At 40.5% G+C, this 13667-nt stretch overlaps 2 long non-coding RNA genes across 2 annotated transcripts; one reads left to right on the forward strand and one right to left on the reverse strand.

The window, feature by feature from the left end:
- Nucleotides 1–97: 97 nt before the first annotated feature.
- Nucleotides 98–13663, reverse strand: LOC121072540. The gene is made up of 3 exons (XR_005821298.1): nucleotides 13032–13663; nucleotides 9805–9849; nucleotides 98–681 (listed from the first exon to the last, which is right to left on the reverse strand). It is a non-coding gene; the product is annotated as an uncharacterized LOC121072540 (long non-coding RNA).
- On the forward strand, nucleotides 4490–7598 carry LOC121072541. Its single transcript, XR_005821299.1, has 2 exons — nucleotides 4490–4584; nucleotides 6298–7598. It is a non-coding gene; the product is annotated as an uncharacterized LOC121072541 (long non-coding RNA).
- Nucleotides 13664–13667: the final 4 nt, after the last annotated feature.

Consider the following 13667-nt stretch of genomic DNA (forward strand, 5'->3'; position numbering starts at 1 on the left):
CTTTTCTTAATTAAAAAGTATTTCATTTTATAAACAAACACCGAGAAACTATTTTAAACTTAAAGAATTAGTGAATGGAAAAAAAATTGTGTTTAAGTTAGATAATGTTTAAAATATGCATGTAATACACAGCTGCATAGTTTAACAAGAAAATATAGATCAAAATAATGGTAAAGTCTGAAATATATTGTTTATATTTATACATTTAACAGAGAAAAGAAGCATCGGAAACAGGTGTTGAAAATATTCCATTTTTCATTTGGGAGAGAGGGCACACACACTGCTCTCATGATAGATATCTCAAGTAGGGTACTCCTGTCAGTGCAATTTTTCAGAAAGTGGACATGTCAACTACACAATTTACACGGTAAAACCCGGGGACAGGTTTATGCTACAATGCCATTATTAGCTTTCATCAGGGTCTGTCTGGCCACACAAAAGACAATATATTAATATTCTTAATATTTCTTAAAAACACAAACCAAAAATTCAAAACAAAAATATTAGACACTAAATATGTCACTTATGCTCTCATATGTTAATAGCAAACACACTTGCCCCTGTTTTAAGAAAGAACTTGGAAATTAGAAACTCTTTACTTATCTGTTCTTTTTATCTGTTATCACAGATAGTTCCTAAGAAAATACCATCTGGACTGATCACTTTTGGCATTCCAAAAAACTGAAGAAGAAAAAAAAAATTAAACAAGCTTGGTCACCATATCCATTATAAAATCTACTAGAGATCTATGAAGGCGCCTATGAACAGAATCAGTTGGTTTTCCTTTAACCTTAGCCTGAAAGGTCCTATGACGCAGTACCCATATGCCAAAAAACAGTAATAACATTCGACAAAAAGATCTGGAACTCATCTGGATCAAAAATAAAGCTATTATTTTGTAGTCAGTGTTAAGGATACATAAATTTTTTAGAGCATACAGATCAGAAACTCAGTAACAAAAGCAGTATTCCTCAACACGCAGTAGCTGTGCATCCTTGAAAACAAGAGCTATGTCTCTCTGCTCTCCTTGCCAGCACTGGCATTTGTAAATGTTTTCCCCTTACCACTATCTCACTTTGAAGCAGCCAAAGCAAGCCATATTTCAGTTGCTGGGTTTTGGCCTAACCTCGCAGAAGGCACACAGCTGTCAGGAAAGCACAATGTTTTATGTTTGAATTCCACTGAAGGGCCAGGCCCTGCTCCCTTAAAAGTCAGAGAAAGTTTTTCCTTTGACTTAATTAGGAGCAGAAAGAGGTTCCAAGTAGCAAGTTTCTTCAACAATATGCCTATTTCAGTGGAATAAAGTGACACGCAAAAAACAGGCCAGCAGGAAAGAATACCAGTGCTACCACCTGAGAAAGTGGCTGAAATTCAGGCTGTATCTCATTGACATCCCAGATGTGGTCCTACTTAATCTTCTGACAACAGATGGCAAATGCCACTGAAACAGCCATGTCAGCCCAGCACAGCACAGATGCCGAGCTGGTTTCAGTCTGGGAGTCCCTACCGACGCCTGTGCATACGGGCTGCTCCACACACGACAAGGCCTCTCCCACAATGAGCACCTACAGCAGCGCAGGTACGCATTCAGCCTGCTGCCACTGAGCTTGAGCAGCTGGCACCACTGCCCTGCGCCTGCTGCTGCTGCTGCACTTGGCTTGCTCCCTGAGGCGTTGCAGGTGCCCTGGAGCCCCGAGCACCCTGCCTCTCTTTGGTGCCCTGCAGCAGGAGACTTTCCAGCTGACTGATGCCATCTGGCTCTGGTCCACACATTGCAGGGGATGGTTCAGAAGTAGGAATGAGCAGCACAGGCAGAAGAGGAGGGATTAAAAAGAGGGAGAGCGAGAGAGAGCAGTAACTACTTCAATTGACTTAAGTAGCACAGGCTCTGAATGATGAACCATTCTTATGACAAGGATCCATCAACTGCAGTGTACAGGAAGCTCACCAGATCTTACGCTGCCTTGGAAATACATATATACACACCTGGAATCATAAAGATGTGTTAGGAAACTTATTCTGAGAGAAACGAAGTATCAGAAGGGCTATCCCCTTTCAAACATTAACATCTTAGCTGTTCTCATCTTTTGTTTCATGCAATAAAGGAACAAGATAAAAGTCAGGACTATCTGCTTGTCAAATCACATTTCATTCTTTTAAATTAAATCAGCTTTCATGTTATACAAGCCTACAAAAAGGTTTTGAAAGCTGTAAACCCATACATTTTAACTGTTTTAACTCCAAAGTTTTCCACTAATGGGGAAAAAAGCTTCAGGCTGCGCGTGCCAGCGGGGGGCGGCAGTGGCACCGCTCAGCCCAGGGACACCCCGTGGAGCGTGGCCGTGTGTGGAACCTCAATCTCGACGTCGGTTATTACTATTATTAATTATTATTATTAAGAAGTTTAGAAGGCAGATCTGCAAAATGGGTTCCCGCCCGCGGTAAAGAGCCGAAGCTCCCCGGCCGCGGGCAGGCCGCTGACCCTGCCGGCTGCGCCTCAGCGGCACGGACCGCAAGGGGGAGGCCGGGCCCTGCGGGCAGCGACCCCGCCCGGCACCTGCCGCGCCCCCTGAAGGAGGGGAAAAGGCATCGCTGAGCGCAATTAAATCCCCTCAGCGCCAGCGAAAACTGAAATCGATGTCAACACAACACGCTCCTTCTCCTCAGCGAGGGTATCAGCCAGGCACACAAACAGCTATCAACAAGCGCTGCGGGCCCGCAGAGCGTAAAGCTGTTCGTAACGGGATGAGACAAATCCGTGAAGGATCAGTGTGTCGCGACTATTGAACGCAACAAGCTACATCCAATTCCAGCTCAGGAAGTTCCCGGAGCACTGTTTCCCAGAAGCCGAGAGGCCGTGCCCAGGGGAATATCTGTTTTAAATATGCCTTGTTTTTAATCCACTTTCCTTAAGCATCTGTTACTGCAAAGCATGCTCCTAGGTTAAACAGACCTGTGGTCTGGCTCATGATAGTTACGCATCTCTGTTACATTTGCCCTTTCCCCTGAGAAAACCATTCTGAGCTTCTCCATTCCTGCTTGCCAAAGGAAGCTGCGTGTGACAGTACCTCTCCAGTGATTATTTATCTGGGTCTCAGGGAGCGTGCAGCTTCCTTAAGGTCATGGCCCACCCTACCACCACCCAAGAAAAGGCACAGTTCTGAAATTATTTTAACCAGATGCAGCTAGGATATCATTAAGCCTTTCCTGAGAGGATTACCTTGGAGTGGGTAAAATATTCTGACCCCAGGGGCATGAATCAGAGCCCTGCTAAGAACTCAGAAAAAGCTGCATCCTGGTTAGGTAGAGTTAATAAAAATCTAGTCGCTGAGGCCTAAGAGTTGAAGGAGGCAAGATGCGACCCTAATTATGGGTTTTTTTGCCACAGGCCACAAAAACTTTGGGGGCATTACCTGTGAAGCCAATGTGCCATCTATCTCTAGGCAGATCTTTAGGGCTTACCCTATCTTTTGTGAACCTACTCAGCTGAATGGTTGCTTATTGCAGTTTAGTTTACAGTGATTTCCCAATGACTTATTTTAAATGAAAATAAGCTTGATATAAGTAAACGTGTGAGAAAAAGTGTCACTTTACATGTTAGAATTTTTAGAATTCAAAACTTAAAAATCCTTGGTATTAAACATCATTACTGTAGCTCTAGATGTGTCTCACACTAACAGGCTTTAGTGTTACAGATTAGTCAGTTAGGATTTTCTGATCAGTGATTAATAAAGTGTTCCACATTTCGAAAAAAAAAAAAGTGTTCCTTTCTGTCAGCCCAGCTGCTAAAGACAAATATTTTCTTTTTCAAAATTATAATTTTGATACTGCATTGTAATTGATGCATAGGAAACTTTTATACATGGAAAAGGAGAACAGAGAATCATGATGGCCACTTAGTTTGCCTCTGACTGATTTAAGACTTCACGGCTTAACCAAAGAGAAGGACATCTCCTGCAGGCAAAAAATCAGATGAGACTATTTTATGCTTTTGATTTACCTTTTTGAATAAATGATGATAGATAAAAGTGATATCACTCTATAAAAAGTGCTGTGGAATCAGCAGCAAGTCAAGAGGTTTGGTTGCTTTGATTAAGGTTTTTCATGTGGCATTGAGATGGTAGGAACTCAGTCATTTCCGCAGCAAGATTTCATGAGAGAGACTGCTCTTACTGCTTTTGAGATCAAGAGCAATACATTCAGGACATATTAAGGATGGTACATTACATAGTCTATTAGTTTTAAAGGGGTGAGGCATGCCTATAATTGGAGGAAATCTTGGTTGGATCATTTATCTTATTCTATTTTATAAAATGTGCTTTGCTCTATGATGTGCTTTTCTTTTATACATTTTAAACAGGAACTTTTTTTTTTTTAATAAAAGAACAAATAATTAACACATAATTGGCATATACTCCATAGGTTAAAAACAGTACGGGCTCTGATGTGATTTAATAGCTCAGCCATGGGAGGAGGATGAGGACTGCAGCATCCCTAGACTACTGCTCCCCAGAAGAAATTGTGCATTCAGAGGAACAATTCCTTTCCTAGAAGCAATGCATAACTGCAGCAATTCCCTTGAAGGTTAAAGCTCCTTTTGTCAGAGTACCCACTTGGTTCACAGATTTTTTTAATTTAATTTTTTTTTTTTGAGAAAACAGACCCACGACCCAGAGCACCCCACCTGCTCCAGGGTGGCTTGTGTCCCTGTAGGGCACACAAATACTGCAGCTCTTTCTGGACCTTGTGCAGAGAGGGAAACTCCACATGCCCATACCCTGCTCTGTCTTGCAGATCTGTACAAAACCCACAGGGAATCTAAGCCCGCATCATCATTTTAATTGTTTTTACCAACATCTAAGTTTTGCATCTTTGATAGTGTGTGTATCTTAATTAGGAGTTGTTTCTCAAGTGTATGATTGAAAGCAACTGAACAAACCAAATAATTGTATAATTCTAATAACATCATTCCGAGTATTCAAAATATCTAATTGCTGTAGCTTATTAAAACAAGCCTAAACTTACCCTCCTCCTTTCCCTTTCTTGAACATACCAAGTGGCAGAAGTTCTAAAATGTAGATCAGAATCCAAATCTGAGTATTACAGCTGATAACTAACACCTGTTCTGAAATAAGCCTAGGAGGAATTAATGTATTTAATAAAAAGAGAAATGAGGTTCTAATGTACTTCTAATGTATAATGAATGATTTTAATGTAACATACTATTCTGCTTTACTGGGTGTTTAATATTTAATATTCCTATAGCTGATTAAAAGAACGGTTCTAATGAGAAAAGAGTTGACTGGCAAAACTAGACGGTAATTCCTACATTTAAGTGATTTCAATACATTCTAATCTCTGTTTTTAGCTTAGGAAACTTTCTTCATCTTACATGCCATGGTATTTCAAAATAGTGTAATTGTACACAGTGATTTTTGGTGTGACAGGGGAGAGTGCAAAACCCATAAAGGCAACGCAACTGCTGCATACTGGAACATCCTACAGAGAAGCTTGGGGCTGGACCACGAACTCTTGTGAGTTGTATGGCAAAATCATGGGGAGTGAATCAGCTAAAGGCTTCTAGAAACTCTTGGTTCTTGTCTCTCCTCTGCATTCAGGGAGCAGAGAAGGGAACTAGGACTCTTTCTTAATGTTGATACTTGTGGCCATAAAATGATTTTATGATTATTATTTTCCTCACCAGACTCAACACTATAGAAAATGTAACCCATGCAAAAGAAAGGTTTCCTAGCTGTTTGTCTTCTGTTGCCTAAATCTCCTGATTAATAGATTAATGAACTTCAGGTCTATGAACCTCTCCCCCCACCCCCCCCATTTATAACTTTTACAAGCCCTTACCCTGATGAAAGAGGGAAAAAAACAAAAACCTGTCCCCTGTAGACTGTCAGGATGCAGAGATCATCTTTAGTTCTGTCCCTCTTTGTATCCAAAATGTCATGGGGATAGCAGAGTTACTGTTCAAGTGTTCACATGAATTAACTGAGTGGCTCTGGCCAGTTTTAAATAGTGTTACAGAAAACCTACTTCCCCTAATGAGATTGCTCACAGTTCTGTTCCCTTTCTAACTTAACTATTCAAGCACTGAATATACCCTTGATTCCAGTACTATGCACGTAGCTTGTCACTGTTGTCATACAATTTATTCAAGCATTTTATTAAGAAGCTCATACATAGCCTTAGGTCTCATGTGGGCATTTAAGAAGATTCGGTTAATATTTTGGAAATATAAAAGTGTAATCTTCACCCGCTTAAAACTATTTCTTTCATTCCTTTTAGAGCAAATGAACAGGAAGAAGTCTCACTGAACAGGAAGGAGGAGCCATACTGCTAAAGGATCATGTAATGCTGAGAAGAATAAACCTCCTATATTTGGCTACTAAAGTGAACATGCAATGTTTTGTAACATGCTAAGTACGCAGATGTCAAGTGTTTGGCTGGTCTTTGCAGGGATCAGCAAAAGCAAAGCACTACCGTTATTCCTGGTCATTCTAGAAAGCAGATTATTTAGACGCAAGTGGGAGAAATGAAGCCATTTCCACACTCCTTTGGGATTAACATGCAGTAGCTGAGAACACCTGACATTCTCAGGCTGTGTTCTCTTTCCTGACTAATCTTTAATGAGGTAATAGTGCGCATTTTCCTTTCTCTTCTTCACATGTGCATCTTACCCTTACAGAGAGCTGTCTAAAGTAAGGGGGAATGTGGCAGTGTGACTGACATCTCCTTTCTGTGCAGATGAGAGATCTGCATGTGGAGATCACAGGCACACCATCTGATCCTGAATAAGCATGTGGGATATGACCCCAAGTGAAGATATGGGCTTTGGTCTAATAAAATTTCTTTTAACCTGCTTTGTAATCAGAGCCTGTTTGAAAGTGTGCTCTGTGATGGCTGGTTCATGCTAAAAAGGAAAATGAAAAATGTTTTTGAGTAGTATACGGGTTAATGCTGGAATTTTGTTTAAACAGCTCAGAACTGCTACAAGAACAGGGACTTACAGATAATAGGAATATATCTTTACAGACAGCCCTACCTTTTAAAAACACACATACGTGCTGTTGTTTCTAATGAAGCTGGTGATATGGATATTTGTAAACAGAAGCATTTAACTTATGACACAATAACTTATTTTGAAAGGAAAATAATATTCAAATGAGAATCTCCTAAATAAAGTGTTGTTCTTATGTGATCACATAATATTCACTTGAAACACCTCCATCACTGTCATGGTAGAAGTCTGTGATTCACTGACATCAGGATTTTTCAAATGTAAAAAAGATTGCCTTTTATTATGGGTCAGGTTGACGGGAAGGGCAAATTATGGTGTTGCCTAAAGTGAGTTACTTGCTCAATTTTGGCATCAATAGCCAGCAGAGGCCAGTGAGTGCTGCCCTAGAAAAGAGGGATTAAGATGAGCTAGCTAGGGAGGTTCCCACCTTAAGGTAGAGTTTATATCATATTAGACTAGAGAGAACAACTAAATCTAAACCATAAAAATCTGTGTTCACTTGAGGAGGAGGTAGACCAAGGTTTGACCACATGATGCTACAGGCACAAGTGTGCCAATCATAAGGAAGGCAGGAAAAAAAAAAACAAACAATGCAACCTTTAACTGAGACATCTGTGCCCGCAGAAGACTACTGTAGATGCAGCTATACAGACAAGACAGTACTTTCACTGGTACAGCTTCTTTTTTAGTCTGGAGGAGGCGAGGAAAAGGTGCAGGAGAGGAAGGGTTGCTGTAGTGATGCACAAATTATAATGGCTTCTAGTATACAATATTCTTATATTGGTAAACTGCTCCTTGTTAAGACTAAAGGGGATTAGGTATCATGAACCAGATTATGATTTCTTTCGTAGTTCAATTATGTCAAAGGATATATATATATATATATATATATATATATATATCAAGCCTTTGTACCACTAATGGAAAAACTTGACCCTCTGTACAAGGCCTCTGCACTGCTAAAAGGTGCGCTTAAACTGTTCAACAAGTACTGACTCAGGTCATACCTCAGTAAAAACTCACTGAATGTTTGGAGTGCCTGGCCACTAGTTTCAGTACTTTTCAGCATGGGATTCACTGTGCAGCCACCTGCAGAGGAGATGGACCCCTACCACGCACCTGCATGCCCTCAAGTGGATACCTGTAACCTTGCTCAGTGAGCATGCAGGGTTTATACACAGCCTCGAGCTGGGCTCCCACTAGAAACACAGCTAAGCAATAATGTAGTCACCAGACCTGGGCCAGGGACATGCTGGGATCTTGTGTGTATGTAAGTAAATGTCTCCCACAACAAATTAAGAGATGAGAAAAAAAACAGGATCGATGACCCCCCAGATTAAAGGACAAATCTCACTGTCCATAATTCCCACTGACTCGTCACATCACAAGGTCAAAATACAAGCTTTCTTCATTTTTCATTACCCATAATGAAACCTCTATGACTTCAAATCAGTTGAGAATAAATATTAACAAGGAATAAAAACAATAAACTTCGTTAAAAGAGCTTTGAGTTACACACAATTCTGCTGATCATTTGCTACAATCAAGTCTATTCATTCCATCAGCCAGGGCTTTGGACCCTTCTTCTCTGACCTGCATGTTAACAGTTATCTGATGTATGAGCCTAGCTGGTTGTCAGACACTTCCTGGTCCTTGGTGCCTTGGATGCTGTTTGAATACAAAGTTACTGAAAATACCTGCTAGGCAATCCTTCTGGAGTAAAGCCTTGCTTTGAAGTTCAGTAGTCTCAAAGATAGATTAGGGAGCTTGTGTAGTAAGTATTTTAATAAGTTTGGCAGGAAATTCTAAGAGATCTTTGAGTTGACTCCATCATGTGACAGAGTGGCAGACCACACATCTTTACCAAAGAATTCACAAGAATCTCGTAAAAGGTATAAATAGTTGGAAAAAAATGAAAACAAAAAAAGAGATTCTATAGTGAACCATAAGATCTGAAATTAGACTAGGCATTATACTTTTGTTTATCGTCCCTCAGTACAGGGATAAGCTGACAAGATCTGTGAAATCTAACAAGGCTAATTTAGAACTGCCTAGATGTTGTGCAACTACTCGAATTGAGCAATGTATTTACCCTATTTATGAAGTCTTGAGTGGTCTGTCAAAATGCTTGAAATATCACTGAACAGCAGAACGGGTATTTTGTCTGATATAAAAAACGCAAGAGACCAGCATTTTATACTCCCTATTTCTTCAGTATTCAAGGCTAATATTAGATAGGTGAGAATTTGCAAGTTAAAATCATTAGTTTGTAGTTACTTTAAAACTTAATGCAATCCCTTAAAATCTGCAAATAATTTAATGTTTTCAAAAAGTTACATCTGTAATTTAGTATGAAAAGAATAATCACTGTGACAGTTTTAGGAAGGGCACGTCTCTCAATGTAGTTTGAAAAAAATGCTGCATCAGAATGCTATTGAGTAAAGACAGAATTTTACAATAGGAAATAAAGAAAGCTGGAAAGATATGGTGACTGGATAAAGAAATATAGAAACTTATAGGAGAGGATTCATTCAGAACAATGTAAAAATGGTCTAAGACAACTTAGAACACTGGCCTGTATTCTGATACTGATTTTATGGCCAGTTTCCCATTAAAGTAGAATTCTCAATATTGTAACTAGCAGATCAAGGGTTATTTTTTCAGCAAAAGCCAGCAGTTTTGATACACATTTTAACATCAAAGGATTTAAAAGAAAATCCTTTACCTTTCTTTAAACAAAAGCATCAACACCATGTTCTGTCATTTTTACTTACCTTAAGAAAGATGCATCTTTCTTTTTACTTTATCTTCTGATGTACCTAGAAAGCAAATTTTAGTAACTAAATTTTTATCCTGCTTTTTTGTAATAGTAGTTGAGGAGCTATGAAATACAATGTTATACATTTGTGGGATTACCCCTGTGAAACCTGGTTAGTCAGGACCAAAAGTTGAAACTTGCAACCCTGTCTCAGGTGAAAGTCATATTCACATCAACATGAAAAGTCTGTTGTGATGAAACTCAGATTAGGGTCACATGATTTGGCCCTTAACTAAAAATAATGTGATGAACAATATGTTAAAAACTTATCTGAAGAACTTTTTTTTTTTTTTTAAATATTCTCAACTTAACAGTTTGCCTAAGTATGAAAGTTACTTTTCAACACAGAAAACATCCCAAATCTCAAGTTTTAAAACTATATCGTGACTTTTTTTTTGGTTGAGATTAATTAACATAAATTAACTATGAGATGAATTAGTTTATTTGATGTGTCTATTATACCAATGACATTTAAGATTTAAAATTCAGAACTGAATTGACCTTGAACAGCATATGTACTCAAAATGTGTAATTAAAAAGAATATTAATCATTTAATTTTATAAAATGAACAGCTGTTCTAGTTGATTGGAAACAGCTAAAAGTGTAAAATGTATTTTGTGAATGCAAAATTAAAAGTTAATTTTATTATAGAGTGCAATTTGCCAACTAGAAATAAATTCTTGAGATGTAAGCAATATATTTCGTAATGCTCTACCCATATATCAGAAAGGTCACATGTATATTTAAATGCCATATTACTATAAAAGTTTAACGATTTCAATTGAAAAGCTATCACATGATTTAGCTATTTAGAGATGAATATGAAACAGCTATGATTGATATGCCCTCTTTTTCCAATGAACTATTTAAAAGCTTTAGTAAAATAATGTTTTATTAAATATAAACTGTTACTTTTACTTACCTTGTGTCGAGGATGCCTAATTCTCTGTTTTTCCACGGCTTTTTTTTTTAAACTGTTCTCACAGATTAAGATTTTTAATTAGCATTTGACATCATGGATTTTCAATTAAATGCATCTCTCATGACAGATATTTAACTAATTTTGATTGTACATATTTTAACCTGTGCACTTTCATGCTTTAAATGCAGATATATACAGACATTATACAAGGTGCAAAGGCTACAACATCAACATGATATACATATATATATTTAAAATCATTTACCCCTCACTCCCAATATGGTGCTGGCACTATAGCCTGGGATATAGTTATTGGTTAAAGCCTAAAGTGTGGGTCTGCAAGTAACTGAGTGAGTGGTAAAGCCGTCAGCGTTTCAGTACAAGTTTTGTCTTGAGAACTGAGTAAGAACCCAAAAGATTCTGGCTAGACCAGTCAACACAGATGCTGGGTATATTCAGTTTGTCATCTAACTGGAGCAAAATCTTTCCATAATGGCCATTTCTTTCCAATGGCCAATCTTTCCATAATGGATTTTCCATAAATCATGATAATTATTTGGCTATTTTCTGCTAGTTACATCTGCTCTAGCAGAGCTGTTCCCTAGTTCTTACTCAGGCTAAACTTGTGCCAAAACGCAGCCCATACATTGTTTCACCTTACGTTAATACTTGCTCTTGATCTTGGCACTTAGCAGGGAAAGGCCATTCTCCTGTGGCAACATCCAAATATATTATATCCTGTTAAGCGGATCTTTCATACTCTGGGATACTGTCATTTTCCCCTCTCCTGAGATCAACAAAAACACTTTCCATTACTGTTCATTTTAGGTAGGTCTGGTCTGTACATAGAACTGAAAGGCTATTTAGTGAAACAAACTATTTCTAAAGCAGTTTTGAATTCTGTAACGTTACATTCTTAATGTAACTTAATCTCAAAGAAAGGAAGGAGGTTGCCCCTGATTGCCAGGAAACATTTTAAAAAGCAGAAACATTATGCTATTCTAGATGACATATTTAAGTGTCTGTTGTAAATGGGATGCATTGTTGTCTCAACGACTTTTTAAAGTAAGAGCTTCTGGATTGGGTCCGTTATTGCCTCCATTGCTGGTGCTCCTTCTGTATCACTAATTCACTATTGTATCCTTCAACATGCTTCTAGAGACTAAATCTCTGGCAAAAGAGTGCTAACCAGTGATGCCAAAGGTATTTTGCTCAATGCTTTCTATCACAGGACAGCTTACAGAAGGTTCTGTAGTAGTAAAGCAAACAACTGATTGTTTTTTAATTTTGACCCTAAGAATTTGGGGTGAGAAATTAATTCAGAATGATAAACACTAAAATATTGTTGAATAGCTGTACTGTGGTAACTGTCCATTAACCTCTCATTATTTTAGATGTGAGAGCTCTACTGGTATTGTCTCATCTCATTATTTCCTGAGAGAATATATTCTTTCCAGTATTTAAAACACATATACACACATCGGTTTTACACATTCTGCTGCGACGAACATTTATCAAGTTGCTGTTTCTCTTGATTCAGAATTCCGTGGCCAAGGGGATCTCTGTAATTACGGCTGTGCCAAAGCTTGTTTGACAACTGCCACCACAGGAACCCATCTGCGGCAGTCTGGCTCCGGCTTAGTCCGAGTGAAGTTTCGGGCAGCTCTTCTTGTTTGTCTGTCTCATTAGGCAGCCAGAGAATAGAGCTGACTTGGTGAAAATGTAAGGCGAAAAAGCATATTCTCGATGTTTAAAAGCCAGATTTAGCAAATGATTGATCAGGTTCCTCATCGGTTTGTTTTATACAATTTTCAGTCAGAAAAAGAAATAGGGAATTCGCTACAGAAAAATACCCATTATTTTCAAATAACTTTGCCAACGTTAATGTAAACCTAAACTGACACGATGCCTAATGACACATAGGAAACCCTAAAAGCTCTGACTACCAAGTACTCTGGAACATAGCTTTGGGCCCAGCACCCTCCCCTTAGCAGCAGAGAGGCCGCCATTTCGGCACATGGGGAGGAGGGCAGGCATTTTACCCTTAAACTCCGCAGGTCTGTCCACAGGTACGATACTGAAGGCACGTTTTGGCAGTGCTGCGCTGGAAGTGCATCGGGGAAGGGAGGGAAGGGAAGGAAGGGAAGGGAAGGGAAGGGAAGGGAAGGGAAGGGAAGGGAAGGGAAGGGAAGGGAAGGGAAGGGAAGGCTGCCTCCGGCCCTGCGGCCTGGCCCCCGAGGGGGTGTCCCTGCCTGCCTACCTCTGCTCACAGCCAGAGCCCGGCCCGCAGCACGGGCCCGCACAGTGACTCCCAGCGGCGACTCCACGTGCTCTCCCTTTACGCTCACGGCTCCACGTGTAGGGAAAAAAAAAAAATAGAGCTCGGGCTGGCCGCGGGAGCTCCCGGAGGTGTTTCCCTGGAGCGGCTGCCGGGCGCCTCCCCTGTCACGGGGCGCTGCGCTCCGCCAGGGGCACGGCACGGCACGGCCCGGTCCCCCCGCGCCCCAGCGGGGAGCCCCGGGGAGATCAAACGACGGCGACTCGGCGGGACGTCCCCAGCGCGGCCCCAGTGTTAACGTATTTATTGTTTTCACGCTGCAATCGCGGGTCGCTTTACAGAAACATCTCATGCTGGGGCCCCGCACGGAGCCGAGGAGGAGGAGGGGAAGGAACACTCGTGTCCGAACAGAACCGTTAAATAACCTGTACACCAAACGCCAGTCTTTTCCCCTGAAAGCACCGAGGGCCGGGCCCCGGGCTGGCCGCCCCGCTCCCGCCCCAACAGCCGCGCCCCGAGCGGCAACGGGGGGAGGCAGCGCCCGGACCGGCACCGGGACCGCCACCGGCACAGGGACCGCCACCGGGGCCCCGCGGCTCCTCCCGGCGCCGTCCGCGG

Source organism: Cygnus olor, chromosome 6, assembly GCF_009769625.2.
Source record: "Cygnus olor isolate bCygOlo1 chromosome 6, bCygOlo1.pri.v2, whole genome shotgun sequence".
Taxonomy (NCBI): Eukaryota; Metazoa; Chordata; class Aves; order Anseriformes; family Anatidae; genus Cygnus; species Cygnus olor.